This window comes from Prionailurus bengalensis, chromosome B3 (genome assembly GCF_016509475.1).
Source record: "Prionailurus bengalensis isolate Pbe53 chromosome B3, Fcat_Pben_1.1_paternal_pri, whole genome shotgun sequence".
Taxonomy (NCBI): domain Eukaryota; kingdom Metazoa; phylum Chordata; class Mammalia; order Carnivora; family Felidae; genus Prionailurus; species Prionailurus bengalensis.
This window is the reverse complement of record NC_057355.1, coordinates 3081903-3103399: the sequence shown is the minus strand read 5'-3', so window position 1 is coordinate 3103399 and position 21497 is coordinate 3081903. Positions and strand designations below refer to the sequence as shown.

At 57.4% G+C, this 21497-nt stretch overlaps 1 long non-coding RNA gene across 1 annotated transcript in view; it reads left to right on the top strand.

Annotated features, from left to right (window-relative positions):
* LOC122468184 overlaps window positions 1-21497 on the top strand; it is a 30472-nt gene that overhangs the window by 1690 nt on the left and 7285 nt on the right. The window contains exon 2 of the long non-coding RNA XR_006293150.1: window positions 209-314. This is a non-coding gene — a long non-coding RNA (uncharacterized LOC122468184). The remainder of the gene's footprint in view (window positions 1-208; window positions 315-21497) is intronic.

Below are 21497 nucleotides of genomic sequence, written 5' to 3'. Positions count from 1 at the left end.
CGGGCACTGGGCGCATCCTGCTGCCCACAGGGGTGACGAGGGACACGGACCCAGCGGAGCACTGCCCAGGCACAAATGCCATTCTTAGGAAGTAAGTGTCCTTTGTGCCAGGCCGGCCGGGCTGAGGCCTCTGCCAGATGCTCGAAGTGGGACGTCAGTGGTGTCCTGGGAATCTAACGATTGAAGCTGGACTCTGTTACCGTTGCAGCCCCACAGCGGACGAGATGTTCACTGACCTCACGGCCACGGCGGACACGCGGAGGCTGTGTGAGAGCTGCTGGACGCACGGAGTGGCGGGCAGAATGGGAGACCAGGTGAGCAGGGCCCCGTACTTGTTGGTGAAGAAGGACACCAAAGGCAGGGGTACGTTTTGAGGAGGACGTTGTTGCTGATGCCCCTGTAAGGCGGGCAGAGGGGGAAGTGGGGCCGCTGGCGGCTCCTGGGGGTTCATCTGAGAAACCGGGGCGGCCTGGGCCGGTGTCCAGCCGTGGTCTGGGCAGAAGGCTCGTCTCTTGACTCTTTAGCGTGTCTGGGACCAGAAGAGAGCTTCTCTGTTGCCTCTCTTCCACATCAAAATACAGGATTGTGGCTAGGTAATTAGAAACTTGGGGTTTCTTTCCCCTGCTGGACCGCAGGACCCAATTACTCCCATTCTTAGTGTGGGCCGCTGCTGGGCCATTTTCCCGAGTTCTGAAATGTTACATATTTGTCCTTGCGACGGTACCGTTTGTGGCGGTGAATGTGCAGTTATCCAGGAAGGTCTCGCATTGTTTTCTTTGGCTTTCCATCGCGAGGCTGGGAGGAACTCGGCCCCTCCTACCAAGAGCTGCGCAGTTGGTCTGACAAGTAATTAGCCCGTAGAAGTGAGTAAGAAGCCTGCCTTCCAGGGGCCACAGACAGATTGGAGCGCCCCCGGGGGCACTTGGCTGGGCGGGAGCACCTGGAAAGCAGGTCAGATTACAAGAGGTAGAGGGTTGGGAGCCCTTCCCGACACCCCTGAGCATTCCTTCTTTGGGCACCTGCTGTCTCGTGTTTTGGTCCCTGTGGGGGTACAGATGTCTGAAGAGTGAGCTTTCAGAGATGAGCAATGATGCCAGATTCCATGTGATAGAATTACAGGCTGTCCGAGGTGGAGGGGCCCTTTGAGAGCAAGCTGACCCCCAGACCAGAAGTCCCAGGTACCCAGCTTGCTTGGTGCCATAGCCGGGTGGTGAGCAGAACCAAATGTACCAGCTTGCCAGCTCGTGCTTCTTTCCCACCATCTGCTGTGTCCGTGAGGAGTCGGGGGATCAGGGGAGGGATGCTCACCCGTACTGTGTGCCGGGCACGGGGCTCAGCGTCGTCCAAGTTCATCGTTCGCTCGGTGCTTCGGGAGTACTTCTTGACCCAGGTTTAAGCTCCAGGCCAGTGGCCTGCAAGTATACATCTAGGGACCTTAGGTGGCTGTTGAATGTCACTCAGGGACTGACGTCTGTGCACCGTGGAAGAGGGAACCCGTGGAAGCACGGTCAGACGCCTGCTCTTCGGGTCCTCTTCTTCCGTCCTGGAGGCTCGGGCCCAAACGTGGTCCTCGGGAGCCCGGGCCACAGTAACAAAACAGCCACGGAGACCAGCACCTCCCGAGCGCCAAGGGGCAGGCGCTGGGCACAGCGTCCCAGTCTGTCCTCACCTCAGCCCTGTTATCATGTCCTCGTTTCCAGAGGGCAAGATCAAGGGCCCACCCAAAGTCACCCGGCGGAGACAGGCTGAACACCACGTCGGCCCGACCCCAACACCGGCGGTCCGCACCACTGACCCGTGCTCTCAGCAGACCGTGCCTTTTCACCGCAACACGGAACACCACAAATTAATTACCAACAGAGCAATTATAGACGTGTTCAAACAAATTGCAAATATGAGTACAAGTGCACTCTATTTACAAAGCCCTGGAAATGCTGTTTGGGAGTTTAGAAAAACACACACTAAGGGGGGAAAAAAAAACAAGGGAGAATTCAAAACCAAATTTACAAATCGTTTGTACAATAATGAGAACTATGTATTAGAAACAAAAGATAAAAACTCAGCAGAAAAAGTAGCAAAGGATGTGATTAGGAAGCTAAAGAAAAGAAGTTGCATACATGGCCCAAAATAAATGGAGAAAAGTTCACATTTTTTGACTAAAGAAACAGAAACCGAAGAAAGAAAAGATTTTGGAAAATGACAAAACCCGGTGTGGGGGATGCTGTAGGGAGACAGACGGTGAGGAAGACACTTTCCTGTGCTGTAATGGGGAGTGTCAGTGCTTTTGAGGACAAGGACCCTTCAGTGGCAATTTTAGCCTTAAAAATATGTATAACCCTTGACTGTCAATTCCGCTTCTAGGGATTTACCCTCGGGAAATAATCTTTAACGTATATAAAGAATTTTCTATTAAATGTTCACCACATTGCTAATGTCAGCAAAAATTGGGCAAAACGTTGAAATTTGGCAAAACAGTAGGAATTGTAATAAGTAAATATACTGTGCATGTAACGGGAAACTAAGTTATCTATTAAAATGGTGCCATGTAAGAATATTCAAGGCATTCCAAACACCTGTAATAGGTTGTTGAGTGAAAACACAGTTTAAAAACAGCAATGCGGTGTAACCCCCATTCTAAAGCACTCCTGACCTTCCCCAGGTGATGAATGGTAACATCACCGAGGGGGGATAAGCCCATTTCGTGTGCATCAGGAAAGGGTGTACTGGGAACACGCATCCCCCCTGGGGCATGTGTACCCCAGAATGCATAACCTGAATCATTAACATGACCATTAACATGATCATGATGGGTGACGCCCCCCCCCCCCCCCCCCCCGCCCTGCCAGCTGCGGGACACCTATGAAATCACTGACCGCTGGCCTGGCTGCTGAGTCAGGAAAACAAGTTACTGTGGAGAACAGTTTTAGGACGATTGACGTCGTCTGAATATGGACTGTGGGCTAGATATCGAGAGATTGGTGTCGATGTTGGCACTATGGTCACCTAAGAGAACTACCTTATTCTTGGGAAACAGACCCTGAAACATTCAGGGGCTAAGGGGCCTCCCGCTTAATTGCAAACGGTCCAGAAGATAAATATCTGTCTATGTTAGAGTAGTGTGTTGTTAGAATCGTCATTTTAATGTTCGCGACCACACGGAATATACTTAACGTGACCGCAACGATATCTGTGGGTCTGTCTCCATTCCTAGGGAGACAGAGAAGAGGGAGCGTAGGTCCGGGTGAGGCGCCCGGGGAGCCCCTTGTACCGTCGTTGGGACGTCTCTGCAAGTTTGAAGCGACGGCAGGACTCACGGTGACGAGAGGCACATTAGCAACGGCACCGTTACTCACCCAAGCGGCAAGAATACTTTCTCCTTGGTGGTGGGATCGCGCTCGGCGTTTATTTCCGTCTCTCTGCAGACACGTGTTTTCGAACATTGTCCGCAGCAAGCGTGTAGAACTGCGTTTAGCTGGTTCACCGAGCAGTCTCAACTCTGGGGGCGTCGCTGGAACTGCCTTAGAAAGAAAACCCCCCGGTCGCAGCCGCGTGCGTTCTCTTCGGGTCCTGGATGGCATCTCATAAACATCGATAAGCTCCACAGTCACTGTGCTTTTTAAAGGACTCTGGCACAGGTCACAGCGTCTGTCCCCTGTCCCCCTGAGAGCTCGTATCCTCTTGCCCCAACGCTGGTCTGGCCTCAGCCTGAGGGAGGAGGGGGCATCTCCCTCCGCTGCCCCGGTCACCCTCCACTCTGGTCTCCGGCGTCGGGACCCTTCTGGCCGCGTCTCCCAAGGGTCCCTTGTGGGAGCTCTTCGGGAGGCCTTGAAGGGGCTTCCTACCATGGCTGCTGTGCGCAGCCCGTCACTGCTCTGGGTCCCTCAGCCAGCGGGCAGTTCATCCCAGTACCTACCGGAAGGCCCACGGGGTCAAAGTGTCCCCGGCTGACCGGCACCCCCACCCCAAGCCGGGTCCTCCTCTGGCCTTTCCCACCTCGCTGCAGGCTACCACCCTCCACCCAAGTGATCCCTCCGTCCTCACTCGCTTCCTCACCCATGCAGCGTACCCACCACGTCTTGTCTGCTCTGTTCCTGAGTATTTCCCCAAACCACTCAGTTTTCCCGCCTTCTTTTCAGGTCACGCTTCGGTCACACCCCCTTAGTCCTGGTGCCCACAACCTGCGGTGACCTCTGAGCTCCAGCTCTTTAGACGTACCCTCGTCTCTTCCTCTCTGTCCCTCCCAGCCCCCTGGCCCTCTGTCCGTGGCCTGCTTGCCTCCTCTGAAGCTTCTGGTCCCGTGAGCGCACGGCTGGGATGGAGAAGGCCCTCAGGGGCACGGGTCGTGCAGATGGGGTTCCGAGTCCATGGGCGGTCCTGGATGAAGACGGGAAACCGTCCCTACCCGCCCCAGTTGGAGGGAAGGGATTTAGGGTGGGTGTGCGGACCGGCTGCTCCCGGGCACGGGGGTCACTGAGCTGCTCCCTCGGTGTCCACAGCCCTGTCTGGATTTGCCCAGGCTCCTCGGTACCTTGTCCCAAAGACCGTCGCATGTGGGGATTCGTGAGAGTCGGTCGGAGATGCTTTTGGAACTTCTGAGATTCAGCTCCTGCACGTGGTTACTGGTCAGCAGAGGCAGACAGAGCTTAGTGGGGTCTGCAGCTCATGCTTGAGGGGTCCCCCAAGAAAACACAAATTTTCACATCCACGGTGCAGAGCCGTGGGGGACCCCGCAAGCCTAGTTGCCTTAGCTTCCGGGTCAGTCGGCCTTTCTGGTCCGAGGCTACAGCTGAGGACAGCGACAGCAGGGCCACGGGACCCCCGTGGTCAGGGCGGTGCTGAGGTCGCGACAGGCCACAGTTGCGCCAGGACCTCCGACTCGGGTCGGGCAGGCTCGGGGCGCGGTCTAGGCTTTGTGTGTGTCATTAGCTGCGCGGCCGTGGAAGATTGTTTCAACTCGGCACCTCGGGTTCCTCTTCTGAAACTAAGTGGGGTCACTGTTCTAAAAGATTCCCCATTCCCCTTGCAGAAACGCATTCTTACAGCTGAATTCAAATGACTCCAGCCCGTTTTGTGCCAGTGAGGAAAGAGCCAAGTGCTTGTAGTGATGATGACCTGGGGGACCCTGGGTGGCTCAGTTGAGCATCCGATTTTGGCTCAGGTCATGATCTCACAGTTTGTGGGTTCGAGCCCCACGTCGGCCTCTGTGCTGACAGGAGCCTGCCCCTGTCAGAGATTCTGTGTTTCCTCACTCTCTCTCTCTCTCTCTCTCTCTCTGTCCCTCTCCTGCTCACGCTCTCTCTCTCTCTCTCTCTCCTTCAAATACAAACATTAAAAAAAACTTTTTTAATTTTTTTTTTAAATCTGTAGCTTAACTATCCCAGGCATGAAAGGCATGGCGTAACCCTCGCTCCCGCCCCACTTGGAAAAAGAGCACTTCGTCGTGGGCTGGGGACTCCCTCTGCTTATCTCGGGAGAGTTCCTGGCCACCGCACTCGCCCTGAGGGCGAGGGCTGCCTCCCCCCCACCCCCCAGTCTCTCTCAGACCCAGCCGGACTGGAGTCCAGCCTCATTCTTCTGCCTGCAAATGACCAGGTTCCCAGCGCCAGTTATCGAAGAGACTGTCTGTTCCCCCCGAATATTCTTGGCTCCCTTGACAAGCATCAGGTGGCCACTCAGGCACGAGTTTCTTTCCGGGCCCCCCATCCTGTCCCCTGGTCCGGGTGTCTGTTTCTGTGCCAGGTTCTTACCATTTCGATTACCAGAGCTTTGTAATATATTTTGAAATCAGGAAGTGTGATGCTTGGTACCTTCTCAAGACTGCTTGTGACGCTTCCACGGTCTTCTGTGGTTCCATAGAGGTTTTGGGATTGTTTGTTCTATTTGTGTGGAAAATGCCATTGGAATTTAAAAACAAAAATTTTTTTAATGTTTATTTATGTTTGAGAGAGACAGAGACAGAGTGTGAGCGGGACGGGGGCAGAGAGAGAGGGAGACAGAATCCCAAGCAGGCTCCAGGCCCTGAGCAAGCCGTCAGCACAGAGCCCGACGCGGGGCTCGAACTCACAAACCGCGAGATCATGACCTGAGCTGAAGTTGGAGGCTCGACCGACTGAGCCACCCAGGCGCCCCTGGGGTTTTGATCAAGATGCATCAGGTCTATACGTGACATCGGGTAGAGTGGACATTCTAACAATATTAACTCTTCCAGTCCGTGTAGACTGGCTATCTTTCCATTTGTGTCTTTGTCAGTTTTTTTCATCACTGTCTTATGGAGGTCAGTGTAGAGATCTCTAACTTTTGTTTTTAAAGTTTATTTATTTTGATAGAGACAGAGACAGCGCAACGAGGGAGGGGCAGAGAGAGGAGAGAGGGAGGGAGGGAGAGAGAGAGAGAATCCCAAGCAGGCTCCACCCTATCAGCGCAGAGCCTGACTCAGAGCCTGAACCCATGAAACCGTGAGATCACGACCTGAGCCGAAACGAAGAGTCTGACGCTCAGCCGACTGAGGCACCCAGGGGCCCCGAGATCTCTCACTTTTTGGTTAAATTTGTTCCTAAGGATGTTATCGTTTTTGGTGCTATCGTAAATGGCATTGGTTTCTTTATTTCTTTTTCGGGTAGTTCACTGTTGGTGGGTAGAAACACAGCTGATTGTTGTGTGTGGATGTCGTGCCCTCGCCGCTTCGCCGCATTTATCCGTCCTGACGGTTACCGGGTGGAGTCTTCAGGATTTTCCTCACGTAAGATCACGTCATCGGCAAACAGATGACTTTCCTTCTTCCTCTCTGGTCTCCGGTGCGTCCTTTCTCTACCCACTTTGTTGAGAGTTTTTATCCTGAAAGGACGTTCAGTCTCGCCAGATGCTGTTTCTGCTTCAACTGAGATGATTGTGTGATATTTATCTTTCGTTCTGTTACCATGGTGTCCTACACCACTCACAAACAATTAACTTGAACTGGATTAAGGGGTTAAATGTAGGACTTGAAAGTGTAAAACTCCTAGAAGAAGACATAGGAAGAAAGCTCCTTGACCCTGGTCTTGGCCAGGATGGTTTGGAAAGGGCACAGAGAGCACGTGAAACAAAAGCAAAACCGAGTAAGTGCTGCTGTGTGAGACTAGAAAGTTTCTACACAGCAAAGGAAACCATCAACGAAACGAAAGGGCAGCCTACCAAGCAGGACACAGTGTGTGCAAACCATCTATCTGATCAGAGGTTGATTTCCAGAATATATGAGGAACTCCTACAGCTCCATCGCGGAAAGATAAAAATCGGACTTCAAAATGGGCAAAGGATCTGAACAGACCTTTTCCCAAAGAAAGTACGCAAATGATCACCAAAAGCCCGAAAAGGTGCTCGACAACACCAGTCAGAGAAATGCAAATCGAAACCACAATGGGGTGTCACCCTGTACCCCTTAGGAAGGTAGAATCCGAACAAGAGACAGCAAGTGCCGGCGAGGACGCGAGGACGCGGAGAAAGGTGAGCCTCCTGGCTGTGGGTGGGAATGCGAACCGGGGCAGCCGCCCCGGAGCACAGGATGCAGGTGCCTCAAGAAATTAAAAACAGAACTGCCCTCATGATCCAGCAGCCACACTTCTGGGTATTTACTTGAAGAAAATGACATCACCAATTGCAGAGAATATGTGCACCCCCATGTCCGTTGCAGCTCTGTTTTCAGTAGCTGAGATATGGAGACAAGATAGGGAAGGACCCTAAATGCGCACCCAGGAGCGGATGGGCGAAGAAACGCGAGATACGTTACCTATTTTTGTGTGTCATCAAGGAGGAGATCCTGCCATTTGTCGACGTGGATGGACTTCGAGGGCATTGAGTTTCCGGGAATAAGGCAGAGAAGGACAGATCCCGTAGGATTGAATGTGTGTGTGGAAGCTAGAGGTGCTGACCTCCCCGAAGCAGGGAGTGGACTCATCATTGGTCACTGCTGGGGGCGGGGGGCAGATAAGAAGACGTGGGTCAAAGGGTACCGGCTTCCAGTGTCAGGTGAGTAAGTTCCGGGGAGCTGACGCACAGCATGGTGACGGGGGCGAACACTACTGTGTTGTGCGCTCGAAAGTGGCTAAGAGGGTAGATTTGAAATGTTCTCGCCACCACAACAGAACGGAGATCATTTGAGGTGAGGGATGTGCTAACTACCCCTTTTGTGGCAAAGATTTTATAACACGCGTGTATTATCGAGTCCTCATATCGCACCCCTTCAACTCACACGGTGTTGTGTGTCAGTTATACCTCAGTGGAGCTGGGGAAAGACAGACGTGGGGTCGGGGGCCGAGAGGAAAGAAAGACAAGAGGAACACGAGGAGAGTCCCCTTTTCCATCCCGGGTTCATATGTGACCCACAAAGTCAAGCGTTGATGTAAGCAGAATGGGTCTTGACCCCCTCCCTGTGTGCTTCTTTCTTTCTGGGGCCCCTGCCCTCGGTCCCAGAGGCTTCACATTAACCCCCCATGACCGCCTGGGCCTCCCTGACCACGCACGGTGGCCCTTGTCCCTGTCGCATCCCACACGCGCCCTCCCCGGCCCTCAGTCCCTGTGACGGCAGCTGAGCTGGTTGACGTAGGGGTTTCATTCTCGGGCACCTTATCCCCGGGGAGTAAGTAGCACTTCTGTGACCCATCTACATGGGTCCCTACTTGTGGGGATATCGGACAGAATAAGGAAACGAATGTGAAAGTGGGCTGAGTGGACGAAGACCGTTTCTGGAAAGGAGGGTCAGGTGCCCCCCTAGAGATGACTTGTATTCATGGCGCCTCCCCTCCACCCCTCAGATCCTCTCGTTCTCTGAGTATTCCAGGCCTCTCCCCAGATGGAGGGGGGCGGCAGGGTCTGGGTGGGGAGGAGGGGGGCAGAGGCTGTTCACAGGTGCGGTTCGTCTGCAGGCTGGATGCCCCCTCGTGAGATGCGGGTCTCGGGGACGGAGGCAGGAGGGCTGGAGGGGGGGAGGCTGAAAGGGCCGGAGAGCCCAGAGCCTTGCTGCCTGGAGGTGACTTCGAAAGCTCTACTGGCCTAGAGCCATGGTGTGAGCTGTTAGAAGTTGCTTTTAAGGGGGCACCTGGGTGGCTCAGTCGGTTGAGCGTCCGACTCCTGATTTCGGCTCAGGTCATGGTCCCAGGGTCATGAGTTCAAGCCCCATGTTGGGCTCTGTGCTGACCGTTGAGCCTGCTTGGGATTCTCTCTCTGCCCCTCTGCCCCTCCCCTGCTCGCTCTCTCTCTCTCTCTCTCTCTCTCTCTAAAAAAAAAGAAACTTTTAAGAAGGATCCACTTGCTGGGGATCAGGTCTGACTGCCCAGCTCAGGGAAGGGAGAGTCACAGCTCTGAGGGTGGTTGTCCCAGGAAAGCAGACGTGGCCAGGGAACACCGGTGCCTTCCCGGGAGACACTGGTGTTTGGAGGGTGGGGAAGAACATTAGGATTCTCGTAATACTGGCAATGGTCTGAGGACTAAGGCTGTCCTCGGCAGGGATGGGCGCAGGCCGACAGGGCGGGGGGCGGGGGAACCACGTAGCCAACAGCTCAAGGGACCCTACGGCACACTCTGCTTGTCACTCACACGTTCCGTGGTGGGTCTGTGTTCATACGGGCACACCCGTGTGTGAATGTTTCCTTCGGGTAATTTCTGAAAAGTGGGGTTAGAGTATCAAAGGGTATGTGCCTTACTGACCTTGGCAAGACCCTGGAAGCATGCTGGAATGAGAAACCGCATTTGATGAGAGTGGGGAGAAGCAGGCATTCCCTGTCGCCGGTGGGATTGGAAGATGCCCCCTTTGTGGAAAGGAACGTAGCAGTCCGGCAGGCTTTGACATCTAGCGCGATCCGCGTGCCTGTCCGGTGTTTCCGTTTGGAGTCCGTCCCAAGGAAGTAAAGTAAAGATGGGCAAAGATGTTTTTGCTAGGCTCTGGGCAGCACTGTATGTGGTGGTGAGAAATGAGCGAACCCCCCCCCCCCCCAAGTCGTGGTGTCAGGGGACTGGTGGAGTAACACAGGACACGTCTGGGCACTAGAGTGCCCTTCCTTCAACGTCGTGCTGTTCAAGTGTGTTTACGGACGTCGGTGGTCTCCACACAGCGCGTGCGCGTCGAGGCTCCTGGGGCTGAGATGTGCCCGCCGCCCTCAGCTCTGGGCCCCCATTTCCTTTCTGAGTCAAGGTCAGTGGTGGGGCTCCACGGGGTCCCTGCGGCCCCTCCCCGGGCCGGATCGGCCTCCACGAGGGCTGATTGAGGGCTGGGTGGGGTACCTGTCTGCTGGGCTCCCTCTCCCTGGGTTTTGGGGAAATAGGGACACTTTCCCCTAGCCGTTCGCAGCACTAACACGCAGTGTCCGCCGTTCATCCATGTGGACATCTGGGTCCCGGGGGAGGAGAGACCCGAGGCTCCGGGCTCAGAGCGGTGTGCGGGAAGGCATGCGGGGGCTCCTGGCAGTGTGGGCACTGGCTTCCACGGGCACTTCTGCGCCCCCACCCCCTCGCCGGGACTGATGGACACTCAGCGGTCAGAATTTTATCCCTATGTTCTTATCTCCTCTGTACTTTTTCTAACCTCAGGATTGGGGTCGTCTCTAACCCTCCCTGCCCTTTTTTTTTTTTTTGCTTCTGAGAACGTCTCGATGTTTTCCCTTGAAATCTAAGGAAATCAGTGGTGCCCAGTGCCCACACTCCACAGCGTTGGAGGAATTCTAGGACCCGTGGAGCTTCAGGGGCGTGTGGGGGCGTGAGACCGGGACGTCCAGCGGGACCGGGCCTGTGGGCTGTGGCTTCAGTCCCCGCACATCCTTCCCACTGAGGGAGCGAGGGCTGGGCCGGGCGGTGACCAGGCACGCCTCGGTTGGCCGGGACTCGCTGATCTGCGTGCGGAACGTCTTTCCCAGCAGCACCCGTTAGTAGACCGGACGGCAAGGTGCGATTCCTCTTGTTCTAGGACAACTGATTGCGAAGACAGGTGGAATAATGTGTTTGATAATTTGAATTAAAGTAATAGCAATAATACTAATAGCCATGACCGTTTGTTGAGAAACATAACATACTGTATGTGACCTGTCAGACACCATATGTTATGCGTTCTGTGCTACATACACGTTAACATCGTTACACCTTACGTGTTACTTTATTATTTAGAATATATCGTGGCCAGAGACTAGCAATTGTATCCCTCCTGCCTGAGCTTTCCTCATTGCTAACTCAAATCCAAATGTGAGTGGTTGGGTTTTGGGGGGCGGTGACGGTGGCCGGCAAAACCCTAGCCGTCAATTTCTGATGATCCGTTAGGGTTTTGTGTTTTCAGGATGGGGAAGGCAGGGAAGTGGCCTGAACCCTGGGCCTGGGAAGAGTAATGAGGCGGAGTTATTGGGCTGGTGGGGACTCTCTGGGTCGGGGGCTGGGAGGGGCACTGTGCGTGCAGGTTGGTGGACCCTCTGGGGGGGGGGGGGCTGGGACGGCCGCTGTGCGTGCAGGTGACGGTCTGGACAGGGGCTGTAAGTGGCCTTGCTGAGAACCGTGAGGAGCAGGGGACAGGGGGCCAGTGCTCACCAACCAGCAGCCAACGTGGGAGCCCAGGGCACCTCCTTGCTTGGGAGTTGGAAGTTGGGGCACTTCTTGAGGGGTTATTGTAGGGTTCGCTTTGACTGTCGGTTCGGTTTCCCTGAGGGCCAGGTGAGATATGCGATGACAGATTAGGGTTCAGGAGAGACCTCAGTGGGCCTGACTGCTGACAGCCGTGTGGCTCCCAGAACCAGGTCCCGGCCAGGCGTCCCGTGCAGCCATGAGAGGGAGCCGGAGAGTGTCCCACTGGAGAGGAGACGGGGCCTGAGCGTCAGGGCGACCCAGATACTGGCCCATGGGGCGTGTCCGGGGCTGGTGAGACCACACCTGGATTTGTCCTTGGCTCCGAGCGCCCCAGATGCCCCCTTTCTCAGCCCCCCGGGGACCCTCTCCCCTAAGCCCTGCCCTCTTTCCTTCCCTCCCCACCCGGGTGGCCCTGAGCCTCCTCAGCCTCCTTGTCCTGCCTCCAGCCCCTGGAGCCCAGCCGGGAGGCTCCAGGACCCCCTCCTCCCCAGAGCCCCCCTGCCGGCCTTCACCCCACCGCCAGATGAGTCTCCCTCCGCGGGAGCATCGGTGGATGTGCGGCCCTGCATCTCCCACCCCCGCCAGCTCTCTGTGAAAGCCTGGCCTGCGCGGGCCGTTCTGAGCCAGGCAGGGAGGTGCGGGCGGAGCGGAGACCGCACGTAGGGCTGTGGCTGCCTCCCCTGCGTGCCACTCCCGGCCCGCCAGCATGCACACGCTCCGTGGACCTGCGCACTGATTTCCAGGCCCGAGTACCCGCCGGAAGGAGACAAACAGCTGTTTTCCGAGGGTGCTCATGAGCGGCTGCTGTGCTCGTGGTCACCCAGGAGACACGACTGTCCGCAGCAGGGCCCGCGCACCCCCGGATAGAGGGCACGGCGTGGCCCCGTGGGCTGGCGTGCTCTTCCGGGCCGGCTGTCCTGTGGGAGGAACCAGCTGTGCTGAGGGCCTGGGCCGCGCAGCCCCTGTGTCGAGAACTCGAGTGTCCGCGAGCTCCGGGCACCTGTCTTCCCGGGGGGGAGGGGGGGGCCCTGGGCGCGCTTCCTCGGACCTGGTGCACCTGGTCCCCGCTGGTCGCAGGGACCGGGTCACCTCTGCGAGCCTCTCCTGGCCCCTGGCATCCCCTAGGACATGCAGGCTCCCACGCCTGTTCCACGCAGACCCTCCAGGAAGGACACGTGGAAGTCTCCACGCTCCCCAGACGCCCGAGACCCCGAGGGGGCCTCCCTCCCCACAGCTAGCTGCCCACGCCGACCGAAGCTCCGTCTCCCGCTCTGTGCCCCGCAGGTGCTCCCATATCCTCACCGGAGTGATCCCCAGGCACACGCGTAGCCTGGTTTGTCTGCCAGTGGCGCGGCCCAGGACGTCCCGGGCCATCACGTATTAGCAGAGCTTCTTTGGGGAGCTGTGGGCCACCCAGCAGTTCCTGCAGGGGGCCACACGCGGACAACTTACAGCCTCCCCTGTGACGTTCCAGTTGGCCAACCTGCCGGGAGGGCTGTCCCCGGCCCTTCGGCCCTTCCGCCCACGCAGCCCTCAGCCTCAGCCACTTTGCTGATTCGCTTCCCTCTCTCTCCCAGTCACCCCTTCTCAACTCCGCTCCTGCGTATCTGCGGCTGTAGAAGTGGCTGGAGAACAGAGGGTCTTTACAGGACCGGCTGCCTCTTCCTCAGAAGGCTACTATGGTTATAAAAGGCAAAGAAATCGCCTTCCTTTACAGAGTCAAGTTTAACGAGCCAGGAATTCCCCATCTCGCAGGTTGACGTTGTACACGAGGGGCACCGACACGGTGTGCACGTGGGTCGCTGCGTGGGCTCCTTTCCTGGACTCCCCCCGGGAGTTTGCTCGCTTCCCCACAAGCCTCGGAGCGTGAGGGTGCCTCATTGCCCCCAGCGGGGTCCCCCCCACCTTGTGTGCTGACCGTGCCCTCCCTCAGGTCAACCCTTCATGGAGGCACTAAGGATTCTCTCTTCTTTGTTTTTGTTTTTTTAAATGTTTATTTATTTTCAAGAGAGAGAGAGAGAGAGAGAGACATATCGTGAGCTGGGGAGGGTCAGAGAGAGAGGGAGACACAGAATCTGAAACAGGCTCCAGGCTCTGAGTTGTCAGCACAGAGCCTGACGCGGGGCTCGAACTCACAGACTACGAGATCATGACCCGAGCCGAAGTTAGACACTTAACTGACTGAGCCCCCAGGCGCCCCAAGAATGCTCTTTTGTCCTCCTCCTCCACCTTCCTTGTTAAATTAATGGACTGTATTTTTTTTTAACGGAATGGTTTTATATTTACAGAAGTGAGTGAACAGAACGGAGAGCTCCCGGGCACCCCCCTGCTGCCCCACAGACTGCCCCTTCTGGTCATCACCGGCTTGCCTCAGCATCGCGGTACATGTGTTAGAATTCGTGGAACGATTCTGGCACGCTGTTGTTGACTAAAGTCCAAGTTTACGGGCCGGATTTCCCCTGGCGTCTCTTCTCTGCTCCAGACCCCATCCAGGACACCACATTACAGTCCTTAGTCCTCGGGTCTCCTCAGGCTCCTCCTGGTGGTGACAGTTCCCCGGACTCTCCTTGTTTTTGGTGAGCTCGGCGGGTCCGCTCTTGTGCAGCATATGGCCCTCTGCCGGAATCTACCGGACGCATTCTGCACCATCAGGCCAGGGCTCTGGGCTCTGCGAGGAAGGTCACGGGCACCGTCGCACTGTCTTCAGATGCCATCGGCGTCAGTGGCACACGGGCTGCCGACCCCGGCCGGGCCACCCGGCCGAGGAGAGCTGGCAGGCCGCCCTGGGAGGTCGCTCCTTCCTGCCCCTCCGCCCGCCGTGGCGTTTGAGGGGGGAGCACACAGCCGCCATCAGGGGCCTGGGACCAAGGGGCCTGTGCACCTGCCTGAGGGCAGGGAAGGCACACGAAGCGTTCCCAGCCCTTCCGCGTGGGACACTTGTCTCTTCTCTCATGTATTGCTTTATCCCGTCACTTATTTACAGCAGGATGGACTCGGCGGTGTTTATTTTACGCCCCGGCGTCTAATCCGATACTGCTTCGCTGACTTCGTTGCTCAGGTTGTTGGCGCTCCGGCTACGGGGGCTCTCTCAGTCGGTCTCCCGGCCCTTTGACGATCCCGCGTCCGCGCCCTGCGTGTGTCCTCACTTTCCTCGTGGGGCGAGCTGCTCCCTTCGCTTTTTTTTCATCCCTGGCCCTGTTCTCAGCTCTCTGTTTTCACAGCGAAACGTGCCTCAGCTTCCCCGGGGCCCAGAGCAGGTCCAGCCCTCTCCCGTGGCCGCCCGGTGGCTCTGAGCAGGAGTCACTCACTCCTCCTCGTCACTGCACAGGGACTTGGACAGGGGGAGTCGGCAGAGGACCGGAGTCCGAGCCTTCCCCTGCAGGGTGCGGCCACTTCCTTGCAAGTGGGGGGGGGGGAAGGGGGGTGCCTCCTTAGCCCCCACCTGGAGCAGCCCCCCGCACTACGCTGCCCCCGAGGGAAGGCGGCCGTGGCCCCTCGGCCCGTCCCCGCCGGGACACCGCCCGGCCTCCGGCTCGGCTTGGGCTGTCGGCAGTGCCCCTCCCCACCAGGTAACAGAAACACGCCCTTGGGGGTAACTCCCCAGCAGCCAGCCGTGGCCCCGCGGGCAGCTCTGAGCTCCGCTCCCCCCACCCCCCACCATGGAAAATTGTCCGCTGCGGCCAGGGGGAGGTGTGACCCGTGTCGAGTCGAGGTTACTCACCACAGGATGGCTTTGGGCAGGGGGGGTTTCAGTGACATTCAGCAATGGGAAAAGACACAAGCCTCAACTGCTCTATTTTTATGAGAGGGCGTGCATATTTATATATCGGCCTCATATTTAAATGTTCCAGTTTGGGCTATGGTTTTTTGAAAAAGTACTATTTTTTTTTTTCCTTTTTATAGAAACAGAGTTCACTTTGAATTGTGGCAGGTTTTTTTGTTTGTTTGTTTTTCAAAGAGAAGTCTGCGTTTGAACTGCACGACAACCACACGAACAGGATTTCAAGAAATCCTACGGGACCCCACCAGAAAGGGAACGGAGGGGTTGTCTGCTGTGTTGCTCACGGCCAAACGTCATTGTCACTGGGGCCTGTGGTCCCGACCACAAACATGTGACCGAGGACACGGATGGGGAGGCTGAGCTGAGTCAGATCTTCCGCTCGCCTTAGCGTTGGCTCTGCAGAGGGCAGCGTGGGCCCCACTCCCGGGCCTGACTCCCCGGGGTCTGACTCCCGGGGCCGGGGAGTGTGGGCCGTGCGTCGCTGAGCCCACCAGGAGGGTGGGCGTTAAACGCTTCCGCGGCCCCAGTGGGGGGCCAGACCCTCGCTCGCGTTGAGCTCGGGAGGGAGGATGAACTCGGGTCTTTGGATGCTGGGGCGAAGAAAACCACCCCGTGGAAGTCCACGTTCCGCGGACCGGCTCCCTGACGTCCGGGCCCCACGTCCCGCGCTCACACTCGCCACGGGATGGGCCCGCGGTCGCCCTACCAAGTGCCCATGGTTGCGGTGTGGCTCCGCGTGCCGGGCACCGTGTCAAGTACGCCGCGGGTTTGTGTGACCCCACTGGAGCCTCGTCCCCGCGTCCCCGTGTCCCCGCGAGCAGGTGACATCACGCTCCTCCGTCCACAGACCACCGAGCAGGGGCTCGGGGAGGTCGGTGAGCCGTGGGGCTGGGGTCAGAGCCTTCACCTGCCCCCCTGTAACCACGGGTCCCGGCACAGGAACCAGAAGACCTAGAGCGCGGTTCCGTGTCTGCCCCTAACTGGCCGGCTCGGCGGGAGCAAAGCCACTGGCCACGTGTGACCCCCCGATGCCCTGCGGGTCACAGGGAGCCGACTGCCCCTGCCCCGTGCCCGTCAGGCTGCTCTGGAAAACACACGTGTGTGCACGTGACGTGTCCCCGCTGCCAGTGGTGACGGGCCTCCGTCAAAATGTCCCCTCTGGAGGCACGTCCTGCTCTCCAGGGGACGCTCCCACGTACCGTCCCCGGGGCAGGCCTGCGGGCGCAGCAGGAGAGGCGGCACCTGCCGTAGGCGCCGCCGGGCCCTCGTGCCCCGGAGCTGGTCGGGGGAGGCTCCGTGGCTCATCCTCCGGACCTCACCCGCGGTCAGACTCTGAACTTGCCCTCCTCCCAGCGGGACGAGACTGGGATGAGCCCACCCAGTCCCCGAAGTAGGCTGTCCTCCTGTCCCACCCTCCCCGGCGGGAGTTCATATCTCCGGCAGCCTGTGTCCCCGCCACGGGCCCAGTGGCCACTGTGCCCTCGCCAAGCCACCCTCCACCCGGCCACGTAGACCCCTGCCCGTCCCCGTCTGTGGCCCACCCCCTTGCAGGGCAGCCCCGTCACCCTGGCTGCCGCCTTCCCCAGCCTCACCTCGCCCCTGCCCCTGCCAGCCTCGCTCAGGGGCTCGGGGGGGCTCTGGGGCCCCCGCCAGCCTCACTCCCTGCTCCGCCTACCCTGACCCTCCCCTGGAGCTCTGCTCCGGCGACACTCTTCCAGAAAATCCTCTGTTCCCATCACCCCTACTAGGGGCTTCTCCTGGAGCTCCCCCTCCGCCCCCCTTGGACTTTGTACTTCTCCCCTCCATGAGGGCAGGGACTTGAATGGACAGGTCCTCGTGCCTGGTTAACGCCGGCAGAAGGGATGTTCTCGGCTGGGTGGGTGACCGCGGGGCCGGGCACGTGGTGGCTGGGCCTCTGGTTGGACCCTGCTCGTGCTCCCCGAGGCCGTGTGGGGTGCTCCACCCCCTCTGGGGGCCACCCGCGCCCTGACCCTCCCGCCCGTCACCGAGCCTGCAGGCTGGCCCTACGCAGCAGCGCGAGCACAGGCAGGGCCCGCGAGCAGCAGAGGTGAAAGGTGCCAGAGTGGGTGCCCGCTGGCCCCGCGGGTCGGGCTCGGGGAGGAGTCTGAGCGGCTCTCCTCCTTTCCTGGCCGACTCGGGGTAAATCCCCATCGCTGGCCAGCATACAGATAGAAGAAACCAGCTGAAAATCCACCCGCTCCCCTGAGGCAGAAAACCATCGGACTTTACCACATTCACTTGAGCGAAGAAAACGTCAGTCAGATTTGCTCAGAACAGGATAGAAAAGTGCGTCCCCTCCCGTGTGTGCAGTTGCAGCCACGTAATGCGTGATCTCCTGTCTTGGGGCAGATTCCTCCCTTAACACAGGTGCCACGGAGGAAGAGCCACGGCCGTGGTACCCGCAGCCTGCATTCTACTGGGACAGGCCTGAGGGCGACGGGAGAGGACAGACGGGACAAGGCCTCCTGCGCCTCCTGCCCGAGACACTCCGTGGGCACTTGCTGTGAGCGGTAACCTCTCTCGTGTCTTGCCACGGACCTGTGAGGAATATAAATGCTGGTGGATGGGAGCAGGGCCCAAGCGGACTTCGTGGACAGAAATGCAATTCTTATGGAATGCAAACCAACAAACAAACTCAGCAAAATTCTCCGCAGTCTAGAATCTTCTGGGAAAGTGTTGCCCTAAATTACGGAGTCTGTTCATCGAGATGAAAGTCTGTGTCTCAGGACATAATTATTATTTTAACCATTTTGGAAGGAAATGATTCTCCCTGAAGGCTGAGCTCCTTGAAGGCAGAGTTGTGTCTGACTCCCCACATCAGCCGTGGGGCCCGGCTGTCGGGATTGTCTTGCTGGCACCTCTTTCTCGTTTTCTTCCTTTCTCCCAGAACCTCCGCGCTGTTGGGGGCTTTCCTGGGACCCTTCCTTTCCCCCTTCTCCTTGCATATTGAAACGGTCAGGGAGATATGAGCAAGATTAGGTAAACCTTCCACGAGAGCTATTTCAAAGAGGTCAGTTCGGATGGGAAGTATGCCTCCCTGCCCCCAACACTTCCCTTTCCTCTTCCCTGATGACTGGAATTTAGATGTGATGACTGGAATTGCAGCAGCCATCTTGTGATCATGAGGTGACTTTGAGGCTGGAAGCCACGTGCTAAGAATGGTGAACAAGAAAGATAGAAGGTTACCGATGAGATCAAGAGCCACCCCAGTCTTGGACTCCCTACCTCCAGGTTTCCTGTTATGTTGAAGAAACTGCCCCCCCACCCCGCCCTGCCAGGCTTGGTTCAACCGCTTTTGTTTGGGGTCCCTGCAACTAGTGGCCAAAGCAATGGCTAACTAATGTGCTCGCAAAGAGCCTGACGTAGAGGAGGGACTTGGTAAAAGACAGGATGGGCCCATGGTATGGTCTTGTAACGAGCCCTCAAGACCTTGAGGGATGCGAGGCTATTTGTCTTGTAACGTGATGGCCCAGATTTCGCACTGACTCCTCGTTCACGACCCTTCCCGTCGGGACTTTCCGGCATGTTGGGTGCCACTTTCCAGCCTGTGCTGTTGGCACATTCCTCCGTCCGCTTCTAGTTTGTTCCTTCTGATCTGCTGTGAGTGTAGAAACCCTCCCTCTGATTGTGTTAGAGCTGCACGTTGAGTAAGAGCACAGGGGCTCTGAGCGAGGTGGACCCAGAGGCTGGCCTTTGAATATGGGTGAGGAGAATGCTCCTGTGGGTGAACTGTGTTTTCGTTTGGGCTGCTCAGAAGCCTTTGTAGTCATTTCTCCCTTTGGCCACATTTCAGGCCCGCCAGTTTGCTGCAGAGGTGGCTCTAGAAGGGTGTGAATCCTGAGAGCTGCAGCCCAAGCTTCTGAGAGCCCGTGCACGGGGAGGGCGGGGTCAGCGTCGTGAACAAATAAATACTCAGTGAGGCTTCGAGCTCCCGTCAGCCGGGCTGACTTTGGAACTAGATCGAAGTTCTAACAAGATAGGTGACTTAAGTCACTGGTGGTTTTCAGGCCTTTCTTCTTTGTGTGCTTTGAAGGGTCCTGCTGAATTGTTCGCTAAAAACAGTTCCAGGGCAGAGACGGATCTAGAAAGAGGCCGTGACACGGACAGGAGGTGTTGACACAGGAGAGTTAAGAGTGAATGAAGCAGAGACACGAAGACTAACGTGGACATTTCCTAATTGGTCCCAAGTGTGCTTCCACTGACCCCTCCCATTTAGCCCTGAGGGCTCCAGTAAGGAGACCCGTGCAGACAGGGCCCTCCTGCACAGGCGGGGCCGAAGGAGTCCCAGGCCCACGCTAAGGAGGCCCGTGTGCTTGCGGGAGGAAGCCGAAGATGCGGTGTTGTCGGGAGATGCCTGGGCACTTCTTACGGGGTGGAGACAGGTAGTGACCCGTGCCGGGCGGGTCACGAGGCGTGTGCTTGGCATAGTGCGAGCGCCCGTGTCCTCTGCACGTTTCAGTAATGCTGGGGTTCTAGACGCCCATGCCGATAGGGGTCCGTGTGCGGCGTCAGAAGGGGGAAGCAGGGCCCCAAGAATGATACGGGCCAGAGACACAGGGAGACTCCTGCTCAGCACGTGGGACGTGTGCGTGCGCATGCACACGTGTGTGCACGTGGATGGGTGTGTGTGCGTGTGCGTACATGTGAGTGTGTATGTGTGCTTGAACACAGTCGGTGACGTGGACCCGGGCCGGGAAAGGGATCAGACGCGGTTCCTGAGTGGGACAATCAGATCTCTCGGGGTGGGGATCTTGGGGCCTAAAACTTCAGACTTTGGCCCACTCACCACTCACTGCAGGCCAGCAGCGGGAGGTACCGGAGCGTGGCCTCACCTGCTGTGGCTCCTGCCTGCACATGTGTCCCTTTGGTTGGGGGCCCTGTGGAGGAGGAGAGGAGCAGGTATTTGATTAGATTTTACTTCATCTAATTATAGGCCAATGTCTTCTTGGTAATCGTTTCATTCAAAAATTAAGACAAATTAAAAAAAATTTTTAATGTTTATTTATTTTTGAGAGAGAGAGAAAGAGAGAGAGAGCGCACGCGCGCGCGTACACACAAGTGGGGGAGGGGCAGAGAGAGAAGGAGACACAGAATCGGAAGCAGGCTCCAGGCTCCGAGCTGTCAGCACACAGCCTGACACGGGGCTCGAACTCACAAACTGAACTGCGAGATCATGACCTGGGCCGACGGACACTCAACCGACTGAGCCACCCGGGCGCCCCATCATTCAAAAATGTTTAAATTACAGAGGTTTCCATGTGTGATGCAAACCTTTTAAGCAATCCAGAAGCTAGTGCAGTAAACAGTGAAAATCTCCTGTTTCTCCTCTACTCCCCTTCCCGGTGCAGAGTGAACCCTTACGTGGAGTCAGACCTACACTTCCAGACCTTTCCCTGGGCAAACACACACACACACACACACACACACGGACGCAGTGAGATGATCCTGTATGTATCCTAACCTACAACTGAAGAAACCTCAGTCTATCGTGGTTCTCTTTCCGCGTTGATACATGTATATTTAATTCATTCCTTTCTTACCCGCTCTGTCCTGGTCCATTGTGTGGATCGTCGGTAATTTGTCGAGTCACCCCTTATCAGAAGGCACTAGATGGTCTCCGGTGTTCTGCTGTTAGAGACATATTAACGAGGGCATGAGCAGTGAGGTGAGCGACCGGCACTTCGTAGGACACGGTCCTGGAGGAGGGTCACCGGATCAGAGGGTGTCCCGGCCACGGCCGGTCGACAGGCACCATCACAGTTCCCGCCCCACAGCGTCTGTGCCCTTGTTCCGACGAGCAAGCGTAGTGAGTAGCAAGCCCGAGCGAGCCCCACGCTGAATGCCCGTCCCCTCTCCCTCCCCACGCCCCTTGTTGGCCACAGTTTGACCTTTGCCGTCACCACCAGCAGCAGCCAGCCCCGCGTGTCGACACGTCTGGGGAGTGCAGGCTCCGTGCCCGGGGTTCCGCACGCTCCGTGTCCCAAGGGAGTCTGCCCCACGTGGCCTGCCCCTCGTGTTCCTCCGGACGCCGTCCTTGACGTGCCCGCAGACCCCGCTGCCCCCCACCCCTGCTTCCACCGCGGCACCCACCACGCCCGAAGCCGTTCGTTGGGGTCTTTAC